The sequence below is a fragment of the Panthera tigris genome, chromosome A2, assembly GCF_018350195.1.
Source record: "Panthera tigris isolate Pti1 chromosome A2, P.tigris_Pti1_mat1.1, whole genome shotgun sequence".
NCBI lineage: Eukaryota > Metazoa > Chordata > Mammalia > Carnivora > Felidae > Panthera > Panthera tigris.
In genome coordinates, this window is record NC_056661.1 from 144667305 (window position 1) to 144682889 (window position 15585).

The 15585-nt window shown below is 41.8% G+C and overlaps 1 protein-coding gene across 6 annotated transcripts in view; it reads right to left on the reverse strand.

The window, feature by feature from the left end:
- The window catches only part of UBE2H (ubiquitin conjugating enzyme E2 H), a 102367-nt gene that overhangs the window by 59476 nt on the left and 27306 nt on the right, over positions 1-15585 (reverse strand). Inside the window, exon 1 of one of the 6 annotated variants that reach the window (XM_042972147.1) lies at positions 6252-6365. The exons of the other annotated variants lie outside the window; for them this stretch is intronic. The gene's annotated coding sequence lies outside the window, so the exon portion shown is untranslated. Of the gene's footprint in view, positions 1-6251; positions 6366-15585 lie in introns of those variants that run through there. 6 annotated transcript variants of the gene reach the window in all.

The following is a 15585-nucleotide window of genomic DNA, read 5'->3' on the forward strand; positions in this document are numbered from 1 at the left end:
GGCTTTATCTCACGAACCAAACTGTGGTATCAAGACCTGAGCCAAAAGCAAGAATTGGACAGTCCCGGGTGCCCCCAACCTTTCCTTTTTATGAAGCAGTCAACACATCTCAACGTCATGGAGCTACTTATGGAAAGATCCACGTTCATAACCCAGGCCACGACTCTTCCTCCTTTCCTTCTCCATACTAATTATGCATTTGTGTCTCTAGAGACCAAGAATCCCCCACAGTAATTTTACAACATCAATAATCTCAAGAATTTCTTAAAGCAAGTTCTTTGAAATTCAAATATAAATGCCTATAAACCCAAAGGAAAGGGGGAAAAGAACACACATGCACGTACAAACCATTAGTTTGCCATTATAAATCATTGCTCTAAAGCTCTGGTCAGAAGGACCTCTTGATTCCCTAGTTCTTTTCCAGAACGTGAAGGACCAACACCTGCTGTCCACTTTGCAACTCCACATTCATTAGGCATAGCAGGTGTCAAATATTAGTAACACCTTAACCTCGATTTCATAAAAATTAAATGAGGGAAGACCGTGGTACAGACTCAGGCTTTTTAAAGCAATACACATATAAAGAGATAAGTAACAGGTTTGGGGCGCCTGGGTGGCTCAGTCAGTTGAGCGCCCAACTTCGGCTCAGGTCATAATCTCACAGTTCACAGGTTCGAGCCTCGTGTCGGGCTCTGTGCTGACAGCTCAGAGCCTGGTGCCTGCTTCAGATTCTATGTGTGTATTTCTCTCTCTGCCCCTCCCCTCTCCCCTGCTCACACTCTGTCTCTCTATCGAAAATAAACACAGGGGTGCCTGGGTAGCTCAGTCAGTTGAGCATCTGACTTTAGCTCAGGCCATGATCTCACAGCTCGCAAGTTCAAGCCCCACCTCGGGCTCTGTGCTGACAGCTCAGAGCCTGGATCCTGCTTTGGATTCCGTGCCTCCCTCTCTCTCTGCCCCTCCCCCACTCACACTCTGTCTCTCAAAAACCAAACATTAAAAAAATTTTTTTAAAAAGAAAAAGAAATAAACATTAAAAAAAACTTTTTAATTGATTGTCAGGTACAATTAAGAGGTATGGAAGTGATAAGGATAGGGAAGCTAGTCTAATAATTTAAAGTAAAAAAGTTTGAGTATTAAATCTGCATAAACAGTAAGAGAATAAAAGCTGTATTGTTATGAGGTCCAGGAAGGAAATTAAAAATCAAATTTCTCACAAGGCGTGCTTCCTGAATAATTAAACAATGTGAAAAAAAATCAAATATAGCAAAACAAGAGAAAACAAACTTAGACACACACAACAGTGGGTGTATATATAGAAGAAAATCTGGCATCGAAAAGGTGACAAAACTATTAAGTTTCCCTCTCTCATGTTTGTACCACGGGGTCAAACAGGACTGATGGGTTCGGGTGCCACACCACAGGGCAGAGTGCTGTTCTGAGTGCACCTCTCAATACAACTGAATAACCTCCTCTGGTGAAGCACTGACTTGTAGGCCTTTTCCCTAAACTGTCTTTTAAAATGTGAGTGGGGCCCAACGTGGCCTTCCCATCCCCTAACCCGCTAGTCTCACTGCCCAGATATACCAGTTTATTTTATATATACACATTCATATCGTCACAGACACACAAGTGTTAACTGTTGTGTAAACACCTCTCTCCATGGAATACGTGGAGGACATCTTGATCAGTACACAGAGATCTAAGCCATCCCCCCTTTTAATGCTCGCACGGTACCAAAGTACCATAATTTAATCATCCATTAGTGAACTGGTAGTTTATGGTCAGCTTTTTGCTACTACAACGTCACAAAGAACACTCCAGTACATGCCTGTTGCTATAGTTTTTCAAGTTTCTGTTTGCAGTTTCTACAAGTGGGACTTCTGGGTCAAAGGGATATATACCTCATTCTGATAAATGTCCTTCAAAAAGACTGCCTCCAGCTACTTTCTAACCATCGTCATAAGAGCCAACCTGGTTTCCTCCCACCCTCACCAACACTGGCATTAACGCTTTTACAGTGAAACAAAATTCATTATCTTTAAACACTACCCCAATCGCCATCTGTAGCTCAAATTGCCCAGGGCTCTTGTTCTCTCATGCTGTTCACCAACTCAACTGCAACCCCGGCTGGGTCACCCGAGGGAAAAAGATCCACTTTACTGACCTTACTTCTTGCCTAACACGGCACCTTCATGTGAGGATGGCCCTTCAGGAGTTATGAACAAGAACGCACTAAGACACGAAACACCCTTGGTTAGCTATCTCAAAGACCAGACTAGCCAATTAAATCTCACTTAACCCATAAGACAGATTAACTCCAGAACCTGGGCACAAAAAGGTGAAAGGAAGGGAAGAGTTTACAGGAAGAGTATCTCACCTACTTCTCTAAATATACAAAGCATTTGCACTTCTATATCTATGCCCCAAATAGAATGTGAGGTTAATTTCTTATTTCTAGGGTAGACCTGATATTTTAAATATCTCCTTTTACCAAACTACTTTTGCTCTCACAGCATACAAAATAATAAATACTTAGGGCGCCTGGGTGGCTCAGTGGGTTGGGTGTCCGACTTCACTCAGGTCATGCATGATCTTGCGGCTCGTGGGTTCGAGCTCCACATTAGGCTCTCTGCTGTCAGCACAGAGCCCGCTTTGGATCCTGTCTCCCTCTCTCTCTGCCCTTCCCCCGGCTCATGCTCTCTCCCTCTCTTAAAAATAAACGAAGATTAAAAAAAATAATGAATACTCACAAAAGATTTATACAGATTTACACAAAATCTCAGTAAAAGATACTTAACATTATATGAAATAAAGTTAAATCTCTAATCTATTAGAAGCCATAGTTTACTCTTGACTCCTTAAAACAAGAGATCTAATAGGAAATAATTCAAACATATAAAATGGTATTTATTTTCCATATATCTACATATTATTTGATTTTCTGGTTACAAATATTATCAAAAGACTTTCTCACTATAAAATATCAGGATTTTCACCTTACCCCCACATTCCCTCTCCCTATCCATGGAACAAATGTATAACACCACTGTTGATCAAACTAACATTCAGAGATTACATTATTAAGGACCATGTAAATATTACTCACTGCAGAGACATATAGTGTTGTATGACCAGGTTTTTTCTTTTCAGTATTTTTTTCCCCAAGGAAATAATGACTGCCTTAAAAAATTAAGCAAACAAGAAACCAATATATCTATCATTAATCTGTCCCTCAACTCTGACAGAACTGTCTCAACAGGTTTAAACACATCAAGACGAATATTCATATTTGAATGTATTCCCCTCACGAATTTACTTTTCTTGCTCTTTGGCTCGATTGGGTAACATGTACTCCAATCCCTAAGCATTTGCTGGCTAGGTGGCAAAGGAAGGTGACTCATGAATATACTGGTTGACAGAAGGAAGCCAGAAAGGGATCAATTCCTGACTGCAATGTGCCCAGCAGTAATTAAGAATTTCTCTGTGAAAAAGGAACCACTAACATCACTTTAAAATAAATAGAAAATATTCAACATTTGCACTATCTAGACGTAAAATCCAGGACTGCAGAATCACGTGTTAGAGACAGAACACCAAGGAAGTCCTAAGGCCCAGTCACCTCTCTACTACTTAGTGTCACAAAAATCAGCCGGTTTCAGAGCTACCCTACCCCAGAGGAAGAGGGCTTTTTTTTTTTCCCCCCAAGAACAGAGACTTCACAAGAAAATAAGTTCAGAATTCTAGTGGTTAGAGGAGTGGACTCATTAATGGGCATCTCAGCTTGATCATTTACTTGCCAGACGGTCTCAGGCAGGTCACTTAAACCTCTGTGTGCCTTGGTTTTCCTGATGTAAAAAAGGAGTATAGTAAATACAAGATTAAGGCAAGGCTCAGTATTTGCTATTATTAATATTCCAAAAACCATATCTGCAGCTTTCACAGGACACACCTACAATCTAGTCCGCCCTGGTTACTAAGACACAAAACTGAAATTACATCTCTTGCATCTCAAGTGTTAAATACACAAGTGACGTTTTACATGTAAATGCTTAGGCCCTTATTATATTGATGTCAGCAATTACTAATGACAGGCTTATTAACCTATAACTTGTTCCCCAAATGGCATTCTGCCCAACTTCTATGCCGGTGCAGCCCCTTCCCAATTTTTTAAATTGCTACTTCCCCTTTTTAGACACATGTATTCACAGCTATCTCGTTTAGCACTCAAATAGGCTGAGTACTGTTCTAAGCCCTTTGTACTAACTCAGAACCCTCACAACAGCCAGGAGACAAGTTATTATTACAAAGACCTATTCGTACCACATTCTTCCTCTCTGCCTTTCCAGCCACACTGGTCTTCTTTCATTTCCTGAAACACAACAAGCTCTCCCCCTCCTCAGCGTCTTTGCAATGGCTACTTCTCCCGGCTGGCCCTGACTCCTCTGTGTCTACAGACAGCTTGCTTCCTCTGAGTATCCTTTATGGTGAGTCTCGAACGCCACTTCCTCAGATACCTTTCTGATCACCTGGATTACACACTCCAACAGACCCCCAGTTATTCTCTACTTATGTCCATTTCCTTGTAGGTCTTATCAAAGTACTACTTTGTTTAAAACCTCCCTCACCAAAAAAAAAAAAAAAAAAAAGAGGTTAGAGTGGGAGAGAGCCAAAGCATAAGAGACTGTTAAAAACTGAGAACAAACTGAGGGTTGATGGGGGGTGGGAGGGAGGGTAGGTGATGGGTATTGAGGAGGGCACCTTTTGGGATGAGCACTGGGTGTTGTATGGAAACCAATTTGACAATAAATTTCATATATTTAAAAAAATTAAATAAATAAATAAATAAATAAATAAATAAATAAATAAATAAAACCTCCCTCACCTCCGACAGAATTCAAGTTCCAAGAGGGCAGGAACCTTATCTGACTTGTTCTCTGCCTGGCAAAAATGAGTGCTCAACAAATTCTAGCTAAAGGAATAACGTGAAAAAATAAAAATAAATGAATAATATGAATGGGTGCCAGGCACTACGCTAGACAGTGGGATCTGAACATTAGAGGGTATCTGCCCTCAGATATCGTAGGCTTTAGTAGGAAACTGACAAGCAAGCAATTACCAGTGAGTATTACCATAAGAGTTACCCAGAGGATGCAAAGGAGGCTTAAAGAAGGTGCTCCTAACCCAGGAGGGTGGGAAGGGAAAGGCTGTTTTCAGGAGGTAGTGACGCTAGCTGAACCCAAGGGGAGATTAGTCCTTTGTTCTTATGTGGCGGCTGTAGGAAGTTTTGTCCAAACACATGAAATTAAGATGGCCCCCAAAGCTCCCAGGAAGAAAGGTGTGCAAGCCATCTGAAGGAGCCAAAGTGAATGTATTTATATATATAAAGAAAAAGGTATCAACAGAAAGGGTCAGCCCTCTCTCAAAATAAATAAATAAACATCAAAAAATTTTGAAAAAAAAAGGGGGGGGGGTGCCTGGGTGGCTCAGTTGATTAAGCATCTGACTCTTTATTTTGGCCTAGATCATGATCTCACTTGTTTTTGGGGGGTTTTTTTTTAGTTTTTTTTAATGTTTATTTTATTTTTGAGAGACAGATCCAAGTTGGGGAAAGGCAGAGAGAAAGGGAGACACAGAATCCAAAGCCAGCTCCAAGCTGTCAACACAGAGCCTGACATGGGACTGGACATCTTACCAACTGTAAGATCATGACCTGAGCTCAAGTTGGACGCTTAAATGACTGAGCCACCCAGGTGCCCTTGATCTCACTTCTTTGGATCGAGCCCCATGTTGGGCTCTGCACTGGCAGCCTGGAACCTGCTTGGGGTGTGCTCACTCTCGCTCGCTCTCAATCTCTCTCTCTCTCTCCCCCTCTCCACCCCTCCGCCCCCCAAAATAAACACTTTTTTTTTTAATTTTTAAAAATTAAAAAAGAAAAGAAAAGAAAGGGTCAGCCCTACAAACACTGTGGGAAAAATTAGAGAAAAAGGCTGGCAGGGGCCACTGAGCAGGGGAGCAGGAGCCTTTGCTCATAAAAATGAGTTTTCTGGTCATAAGGGATCTATTACGAGATGACGGCACCATTAAATTATGAGAAGCCATTAAACATTTGACTCATCTCATTGTTTTTGTTCTGATTCCTTCTCAGATCATCTTTTACTTATGGTATGGGCTCCTAGCAATATCTACCTATAGGGAGAGAACACACTGGTGCACACTGTAAATTACATATACAGGCTTTCCAATTTTACCTTTAAGATTCATGAGCTTGGTAATCTGATGCCAGGGAAATGGATCTGCTCTTAGTTCACCAGTTATGTACTGGGAGGTAGGAAGCCCCTCTCCCAACAAAGGATGAGGCAAGCCTGACTTCAAACAAAAGAAAAACGTTTAGGCGTTAAGAAAAACATTTGACATGAATCTGACCTTTCAGAAGGTGAAGGAAGAGGGCCAAACCCAAAGAGGATTCTAATGTTTTAGACCTGAGTTATCTGTGCGTGGGGATACGACTCATTAAGAGAGCAAGAGCAATCTGAGAGACACAAAGACTCACAGGGGGTGTTCCATTCAAGACATGTTAAATCTGCAATCTCCCAAGGGTGGTTGGGTGGAGATATCCCGTTGGCATTTGGCCGTTCAAGACCACAACTCAAGAGACCAGGAATTTTAAAATTTTGGAGACACTTGTATTAGGACAACAGGTGAAATCACCCAAGAAAAGTGTGTCTCCTAACAAGAGATAATGACCAACTGTGGAACCTAAGTACACCCAGTATTTAAAGGACAGAAGAGGAATCTGCGTAGAGACAGGCATCTAGAATTGTTCTACACACTTGTTGGATGGTGATTCAACGTCGTATTTTAACAACTACATATGCAATTTTTTACAGATAAAGTACAAAATAAAAACAAACAAACAAACAAACAAACAACAATTTGCTTATAGCAAAGTTACTGAAAAAGACACAGAAGTTCTTTCAGAATACCATAATATGGCTTCCTGGGACAGGAAGGAAATCAAGGAGATACACCCTCTTGACTTCTTACCAATACTTCAAAAAGTGAAATAAAACTTGTTGAAGGGAACAAAGAACGTTCTTTTGGGACCTACTTTAAAATGTTTAAATCTTGCCAAGAGTTCAAAGTCCATGATGCTAACCACCTTTGAATGAATTTTCAAGGCAAAGATAAAAGCTCCAATGTGTACTTTAATCACTAAGGTTGGTTTTGAGAAACATTACTACACACACACACGCTCTGTAACAAGCCAAACCTTCATCCTGTAAGAGGTCTAGGATACAGCACAGTATCATTCTCCCCAATGGTGTCACTGAGTGTGTTTGTGACTCACTGAGTTGAAAAGTTTGTCACAAGAACCACTTACTGTTTTTCTGAGCAATGCCAAATGCTAAAAATTGAGCTGTAGTAAACTTCCTACCCTATCATACTTGACAACTTTGTTGGAGAAGAACAAACTACTCCATAAAAAACCTGGGATTTCAATACAAGTTGCAAAGTTAAGGGCCAAATAATGGTATGATAGGTCAAATGAGGCAGTCATCGCTAAAGCCTGGACTGCATAAGAAGAAAATGGGGTGGAAACCAGACTTTTAAAGAAAGGCAAGACAGTCAAGATAAGAAGCAACGGGAGGTAACAGGAGTATTGCAAGCAGATAGAGATAATGAGCAAAGGCACAGATGATACAGGAACTGTGCTAGGAACCAGCCGGTCAGTCTTTCTGGAGGAGTAAGAGATTAATTTAGCCAGGCAGTAGTCAATAAGGCCAGAGAAGTAGACAAGAAGACGGTAGAGAGCCAGACCACAGAATGCTGTACTTTATCCTATGGACGGTACAAGGCCGCGATGGTTTTATGCACAGGTGGGTGGTGCGTGCAAAGCAAGGTTCTGGAAAAATTAATCTGGCAACTGTGTACAGAAGAGGTAATAAGGTATCGTGGTTGTGGTGAAAGTATACATATGTCAAAACTCAAACTGCATACCTGAAATTGCTGAATTTTACTGTACGTAAATCATACATCAATAAGGCCAATAAAAAAAAAAACAAAAAAAAAACCACAAAGGACAAAGGTAAAGACAGGAATGAAATTAAGTATTAAAAAAATCCAGGCTGGTTTAAAAAAAAAATCCAGGCTATAAAATTCTGGACATTCAATCGATGAGGTTAATTCAGCAGTGTGCAGAAGCCAGCTGACTGTATGCATCTCTTCCCAACTGTAAGTTCAGTGACATCACATCTGTGGTCTGGAACCAGCCATGGTGGAGTACTTGCACTTCAGAAATCGGCAAATGCTACGCATCAAGGCTTTATCCCCCCAGGGCAGTTGTTCAACATTCGCCAGCACACCACTGTGTCATTTCTATACAAGGTCTACTATGACTATGGCACTAAATGAAGAGTCGGTCCCTCAACATTTTCTTCTAATTCAAAATAATGACATAGTTTTGAAGCGCCATCTCTCAGTCTTATGCTCAGCAGATGGTTACCAAAAAAGTGTTAGATTTAAGAGCCTAACATTTTATTAGTCTGAAGAACTAAAGCATGCCTACGAATTAAGATAGAAACCTTTGTCTGCATCTCTCAATCAAGGTTTTCTAGCTATTATGTGGTTCCCCTGGGACAAACACCAATTGATGATGATAATGCACAAAAAATTCCAGCATTCACTCCATTATAGGAAAGGCTAATTGCATGGGCCTATTATTGGAATATGCTTTCCTAGTTTAAACTAGCTGCATTTCAATAGAGTAAAGAGCATTTTCTAGAGAAACCCTACCGTGAAAAGATGAACTTTTGTCTTAACAACTTCAGTTTCAAAAACTATTCACTTATAGATGCCGATTTCACATCTCTGAAGCAAAATGGCTCATTTGTTATGTAGATTACCAAGCAATCACTTAAGAATAAAGAGGTTTCCTCTTTAGAAGCTCCAGCTAACTATCTGCACAGGCTGAATCTCAAAACCAGCCAAGTATACTTCTAAATATGACAGCAAGTAACTGTTTGAATCTTTGTGATTTCACTGCACAGACATACAAGTGTGCACCTCCTTCCCATTATCCAACCCACCTTCCAGGGCCAACCTGATGTTCCTCCCCGCAAAAGGCTGCCTTTATAGAGCGCCTGGGTATCTATCTGCAATGGTAAGAAGTCAGGGTAGCAGAGGCAGGTACAGCAAGAGGGACAGCATAATGATCTGTAATGGTCTGATTCCATGAGTCCTTACTTCGATAACAGACTTACATTTTGTTCCAAAAGTTAAGTCCATTACTTAATTCAGAATGTATTTCTTTATGAATAAAAGCCAACTTAATTCACTTGTAGCTGAAGTACACGATTTTACTTTGGAACATTAATCCCCATCTATACCAATGTTTCTACTAGGAAGTACAAATGCATTCAGGGTTCTAAACTGAGACGCTAACATCTTCATTGTGCGGTCCTTATTGCACCCAAAGCCCCCATCTAAGAAGGAGGGAAAGAAGACATAAGAATTATCAATGAAGAACTATGAAATATAAGGAGCAGGGAGAAAATGACAGGGGAAGAAATGACTGGAAACATGAGGAAAATCTGTAAGAATCACCAGGGTATTAACATGCCCTGCCCCACAGAGAAGTGGGGGTGGAGGGAGGGTGGTAGGTATTCAGCAGACACGTATACTTTGATGAAGAGCCCCCTGAGTTCTGATCTCCACTCCAAATGAAGAACCATAGCTCTCAGGAGTGAGCTGCCGGGCCATGAAGAGCATACAAGGATCAGTTCCAAGCCCCAGGCCTGTATACCCAGCATTTTTTGCACTAGATACCCGAGCCCAAGGGTTTTTCCTTTCGCTACTTTCCTTAGGCTTTTAATTCCCCTGGAAGAGTAAAAATAAGGACACCCCAAAAAGAAAGAAAAATGTACCTGTGGCCCTACCTCTTTACTGATATTGCCCATTCTTCAAAATGTCCAAGCCCAGGTATACAGTGTACAGTTCTAACAGCTGGGGACAAAGGTACATAAAAGACACAGGATCTACCCTCCAGGGAGCAGCCTGTGTGTGGGGGCGGGGTGGTTAGTGTGGGGGGTTGAAGCTACAAGCACAGAGCTGATTATAAAGTGTAACTGCTCATGGGGAAAGCAAAGAATGCTACTGGAGCACACACAAGACAGGAAAAGCACCTAAGGTAGATACGGAGATGGGCATGGGAGCTCCAGGAAGGCTCAGAGGAAAATGCAATGCATGAGGTGAATACTAAAGGATAAAGGCAAGCGAGCCAGAAGAAGGGACCATGCACAACAGTCAGCCACTCCCCTCTGGAAGGCTGGTCACCTGCAGGGTGGGTGCAGTCCTACATCTTGGACCCTCACTGTAGGCAGGCACTACCCCTCCCTATCAAAAGGACCTTCTATACCCAGGTTGGGCTTTAAACCACAGGCACTGAAGAGCAACTAAGGGGTTTCAAGCAGGAAGTGGCAAGATCGGATATTCTGAAAACAGGATCACTCCAGCAGCAAAATGAAAGGCAGACTGGAAGGAGGGAGACTAGACACAGGGAGCTCTGAAGCTGTGGGGTGATCTGCAACAGCCCAGGTGGATCATGAGGGCCTGAATAAAGCAGTGGTGGTAGGGATGGGGGGGTAGGCAGAGAGAGTAAAGATGTCAAGAAGGCAGAATAAGGAGTAAAGGGATGACATTCAGGTTTCCCACTTGGGTAATATCTGAGTGAAAACACACACACACACACACACACACACACACACACAATCATGGTATGACTTTAGAGGATATAATACAGAAATCAATAGCAGACATGTTAAAGTTTCAGGGGCCAGTTGGGATATTCTTGGAGAGAAGTTTGAAAGGCAGGAAGCTGTACCAATCTAGAGTCTGGGAAACAGCTCAACTGAAGATGTAAACACCAGGGTCATTTTATGGTAAAGGATTTGTAATCTGCAAAGACTGAGCATGAAGCCTGTGGAATAATCAACCTTTAATCAATCTACATCAATCTACATCAACCTACAGAGAGAGATGCAGGTCCAAGGCAGGGATTTACAGTGAAACAGAACTAAGTATGTTTCTTTAGTCCATGGGTCCACCACCTATGGCATCGTCGGTTTTCGTAAATAAAGATTTATTGTACTGTGCCAAGGTGATCTATTTATGTTTTTTGGGTTTGTTTGTTCTTGAGAAAGAGCGTGTGTGCACCTGCATGAGCAGGGAAGGAGCAGTGGGAGAGAGAGAATTTTAAGCAGGCTCCACACACAGTCCAGAGCCTGATGTGGGGCTCGATCTCACGACCGACAGATCATCACCTGAGCCGAAATCAAGAGCCCTGTGCTTTAATCAACTGAACCACCCAGGCGTTTCCATTTAAATATTATTGATGGCTGCTTCTGTGCTGGGACAGCTGAGTTAAGTAGTTGGGGGAAAAAAAAAACCGTAATAGTCCACAAAGTCTAAATTGCTATTTGGCCTTTTATAGGATATCTATGATTTGCCCACCCTTCCTTTAGTCAATAACTCTTGGGCAAAGTCCATTCCACTTCCTACCTCAGTTTCTCCATTTGAGAAACAAAAAGTACATTACGTTTAATTGCAAAAAGAACTTAAACAGCTCATGAATATTGTTAATTTCAAAGCCATTCATCAAAATGTATGCTCAACCCTTAAAATACTTTGTGCAACACAACCAACCGTGTTTTCAATTAAAGTCAAGGTTTTAGGGGTGCCTGGGTGGCTCAGTCAGTTAACTGTTTGACTTCGGCTCAGGTCATGATCTCACGATTCGTGAGTTTGAGCCCCGCATCGGTCTCTGTGCTGACAGCTCAGAGCCTGGAGCCTGCTTCGGATTCTGTGTCTCCCTCTCTCTCTCTCTGCCCCTCCCCTGCTCATGCTCTCTCTCTCTCTGCCCCTCCCCTGCTCATGCTCTCTCTCTCTCAAAAATAAATAAACATGGAAAAAAAAATTTTTAATAAAAAATAAAGTCAAGGTTTTAAAGTATATAAAAATTTACAAAAGATCATTTGAGGATACAGTATTTAAATTACAAGGCAGTTTACTGATTTACATGTGACTACAAAATAAAGGGAATCCCAATCTTAACCTAAAACCCAATTCAGAATGTTACACCACAGTCTACTCCAGAAAGCATTCACCTCTACAAGAATCTTTGATAACGGAAGAGATGCACCATAAAGCAGATTAAACCACTGCCATCATTTTTTGGTCACCTACCATGTCCAGATAACTATGCTGAGCACCTAATGCCTGTTTGTCTCATTCAAGCCCCACAGTGAGGGCACCCAGACATTTTACAGATGAGGAAACTAAGCCTTAGAAAAGAGCTTCATCTCACATCACCTAGTAGAGAGTGAATGGGAGAACCAGTAACTGGTCCAGCCATAATCAGAACCCAGTCTGCCCTCAGAGGCTCCGTGCTCACCCTCAAATCCATACTTTATAAATTTGTTACTTGTACCAAGGGAGACAACATCTGCAAAGAGACAAATGGAATCTGGAAACAAGTAGGAACACATATCTGCTTCTCTTCCTCCTCAGAACTCAGAGTAGGTCTCAGAACGGCCTTTGGTATCACAGGCGTAAGAAGGTGAAACATATCAACTGTCCCAAAGGGCTCTGGCCTCGGAACCACAACCAGGCTCAGCACTCACTGTCAGCAGAGAATGTATTCTGGTTTCCACGCCATCACCTCACAAATGAACTTTTTAAACAACCCCCTCTATAAACTGAGAGCAGCTAGCACCAGAAATAAAAAGATCTTAGTAAATCAGATATTACAGTAATGTACTCTAAGAGGTAATACAATACACTCAGTGGAAAGAACACAGGCTTTCGCTTCAAACTGACCCGGGTTTGAATTCTGGGTTCAACACTAGCCTTCTTTATGACCGTAACTTACCTTCTGCGAGTCGTCTCCCTTGGGAAAAGAAGACCACCTTCCTTTCCACATGGTCTGCCGAAATAGCAGCACTGTTATGTCGACTTTAGTGGGTTTAGAGTCAGCCCGAGTTTATCACCCAGCCCTGCAACTTACTTGGCATGAGACTGAGGCCTAAGCCTCAGGTTTCTCATCTGTAAAACAGGAAAAATGACAACAGGATCTACCTCTTGGGGTATTTTGAGGATTAAGATATCTAAAGTGCTAACAGCACAGTGCCTGGCACACAGTAAGCACTCTAAGAGGCTTTTTATCGGTTTAAGTTACAGACCAAGTGACAACTCAACCTCACACCTTCCTAGAACTGATCTTTTAGGGGAAACAGCATCCCTCCCTCAGGCTATGAAATTAACTTTTATAGCTTTAAAGGAGTGGTAGAAACATATTTCCAAAAAAAAAAAAAAAAAAAAACACACACACAGTGGCTTGGCTCCATTTTGTTAAATGGCGGGAAGTTTTCTCATTTCTTGCCTCAAACTTCAAAAAAAGAAAAAAAATTAAATAATCCTACTGGTGCTTTCAGGCAGACAACGCCCTTACCCTCTAAACTGAACAAGATCATTTTCCCCCACATATGGTTTTCAGAGCACCAGGAAGAAACACTGGAAAGGCATCTGCTGAGAAGCAGAACTTTAACGCTTTGTAAAACAGTCTGCCTGCACCTGGGGCCAAAGCACAAGCAAACAGACTAAGCAACCCAGACTCCAGTCTGCCTGTCTTGCAAAAAATCCCCCGTCCCCAACATGTAGTCATGTTTGAGCCTCACCCCCCCACCTCAAAAGTCACAAAAATACTGAATTCCAGAGCTTTCTTCCAATCATTAGTTTTGGATTTAGAAACATATCAAAGGCAATGCAAAAACAACCTATAATAAAAAAAATTCCTTGTCCTTGGCCAGCCTCCTAAGTCCATCCAGCTAAAATGTGCCTTTCACCCCAGGTTCAATCATTAATGACATGACAGAAGAAATTCATAAATCTCTCTCTCACAAGGCTTTCTCAGAGGCACGTTTTTGGTTTATAGGTCTTCAGCTTTTTTGTATAGGTAGATAATCACATTTATTTAGTCCAAAGCCCTAATATCCTAAACACAAACTTTTAGCGGGTACTATAACTGGCTTATAGAAGTCTTCTGCCATTAAACATATCCAGTTCAGGGTGCCTGGGTGGCTCAGTCAGTTAAGCATTCAACTTCTGCTCAGGTCATGGTCTCAGGGTTCCTGGGCTTGAGCCCCATGTCGGGCTCAGTGCTGACAGCTCCGAGCCTAGAGCCTGCTTCACATTCTGTGTCTCCTTCTCTCTCTGCTCCCCCCCTGCTTGCTTTGCTCACTCACTCACTCTCTCTCTCTCTCTCAAAAATAAACATTAAAAAAATATATATCCAGTTCAAGGAATTTAAGAAAAATAGGAAAAGTCTTTTGATACAGCACTGGCTTCATCTACCACAGAAATCAACATGCTTAGCTTATATAGACCTTAACAGATTTGCGCTTTTTTAAAAAAATTTTTCTTTAATGTTTATTTTTGAGGAAGAGAGACAGAGCATGAGCAGGGGAGGGGCACAGAGAGGGAGACACAGAATCTCAAATAGGCTCAGGTTCTGAGCTATCAGCACAGAGCCCAACGCAGGGCTCGAACCCACAAACCGTGAGATCATGACCTGGGCCAAAGTCAGACGCTTAACCGACTTGAGCCACCCAGGCGCCCCAAACAGATTTGCTTTAAATCTCTCAATCATTTGCTATAGAATCATAACAAGTGATTAATGTTTTGTGCTTGCTTCTCGTTTTTTAAAAACCATTCATCGGAGCACCCGGGTGGCTCAGTTGGTTGAACACCTGACTTTGGCTCAGGTCATGATTTCACGATTTGTGAGTTCCAGCTCACTGCTGTCAGCACGGAGCCCACTTCAGATCCTCTGTCCCCCGCCCTTTCCCCACTGGCATGTTCTCTCTTAAAAATAAACATTACAAAAGAATTTATCTATGCTCAAGTTCTAGAAGAATTGAAAGAAAGAAAGAAAGAAGAAGAATTGAAAGAAAGAAAGAAAGAAAGAAAGAAAGAAAGAAAGAAAGAAAGAAAGAAAGAGAAAAGAAAGAAAATAAATCCCTATCGAAAATCGAATTCAGGACAAGAAGCATCCTCTCCAACACTATGCAACAGTCCAGACTTGCAAGCCTTACTTTTGTTTTGAAAGCTAAAGGGAAGGAAAGTAGCTTTTCTGTTTTAGCTTTCATTCCTGGGGAAATGGAAATAGATGCAGGGCTTCAAGGTTATACAGTACACACAGAGAACATCCTGTCCACTTGCCTAACACACTGGTAGCATGCTCACAGCTAATGGTCAAACCACCTGCAAAAGTCTCATTTGCTCAGTCCCACATGTTGCCCACAAATTCAAGATTATGCTGTTTCATTTTGTTTATTTTAGAACAGTCACCTTGTATCCAACTGATCCAGCCCGCGTCTGCTGCCAACCTGGTAACAAGTATTACATCTGCTAAAGGCAGGAAGTAAATAGAACACTTCCAGCCCCTACCCTAATAGCAGACCCTCTACCCCTACTCCTTCTGCACCTGCTAAACTGTGCGTGTGTTGTCTGTATGTGTGTTGGAGGCTG